Source organism: Papaver somniferum, chromosome 2 (genome assembly GCF_003573695.1).
Source record: "Papaver somniferum cultivar HN1 chromosome 2, ASM357369v1, whole genome shotgun sequence".
Classification (NCBI taxonomy): domain Eukaryota; kingdom Viridiplantae; phylum Streptophyta; class Magnoliopsida; order Ranunculales; family Papaveraceae; genus Papaver; species Papaver somniferum.
Window position 1 is genome coordinate 199,927,123 of NC_039359.1, and position 1,034 is coordinate 199,928,156.

Sequence of the window (1,034 nt, forward strand, 5' to 3'; positions counted from 1 at the left end):
ACCTGGGACCTTACAGATGCTCCCAATCTTTTTAGGGAAAGAAAATGAAAACCCTTATTACCATGTTAGGGATTTTGAGGAAATTTGTAGTACTCTAAGAATTAGAGGCTTAGATGATGATGCTTTGAAACTTAGGTTATTCCCATTTTCCCTGAAAGATAAGGCCAAGTCGTGGCTGTATAGTTTGGACTCCGAGTCAATTGAGACATATGAACAACTTACATCTGCCTTTTTCAATAAGTTTTTCCCTAGGCACAAAACATCGTCTATTAGGACGCAAATATGCACATTTTCACAACAAGAGGGAGAATCTTTATATAGGTATTTGGAAAGGTTCAATGATTTATTATCCCAGTGTCCTCATCATGGTTTAGAAAAGGTTAGGCTAGTTCAGATCCTTTATGAGGGTTTAGATTATTCCACAACGACCATGGTTGAGTCTCTATGCACTGGTGGATTTGAAAACCAAACTGTTGATGCGATGGAATTTTTTAATGAAATCGCCGAAAAAACCCAGCAATGGGAAAATAGTAGGGCACCCCAGAAAAAATTCTTTTAAGTAGAGGAAACGTTAATAGGGTAGAAGGAGGCTATGAATCAGATGCCAAAATTGCTGCTATAGCAAAAAGGTTAGAAGCCTTAGAAGTGGGCCAGACTAGTGGTAGAGTGGAGCCTTTTTGGGAAGGCCAGAATATTGAAGAGCAGGCCAATGCTCTTTATAATAACACTAGATTTGATAACCGTCAAAAGATTGACCCATATTCAGAAACCTATAATCCTGGTTGGAGAAACCATCCGAACCTTTCGTGGTCTAAGGGCCAAAGTCAAGGTCAGTTTAGTAATTCTAATGCTCCCCCAGGTTTTGGCTATACTAAGAATCCTTCAGGACTAGCTCAGTTTCAGAATCAGTCAGATAAGAAAATCCTAAGTTTAGAGGAATCTCTCGCCTTGTTAACTCAGCAAACTGCAAAATTCCAGTTATCCGTAGAACAGAGTCTACAAGCTAGTAACAGGATAGGACAAGAAAATAGTCA

At 39.2% G+C, this 1,034-nt stretch overlaps 1 pseudogene; it reads right to left on the reverse strand.

Annotated features, from left to right (window-relative positions):
- Positions 1-272: 272 nt before the first annotated feature.
- On the reverse strand, positions 273-372 carry LOC113354715 (annotated as a pseudogene).
- Between the last annotated feature and the right edge of the window lie 662 nt (positions 373-1,034).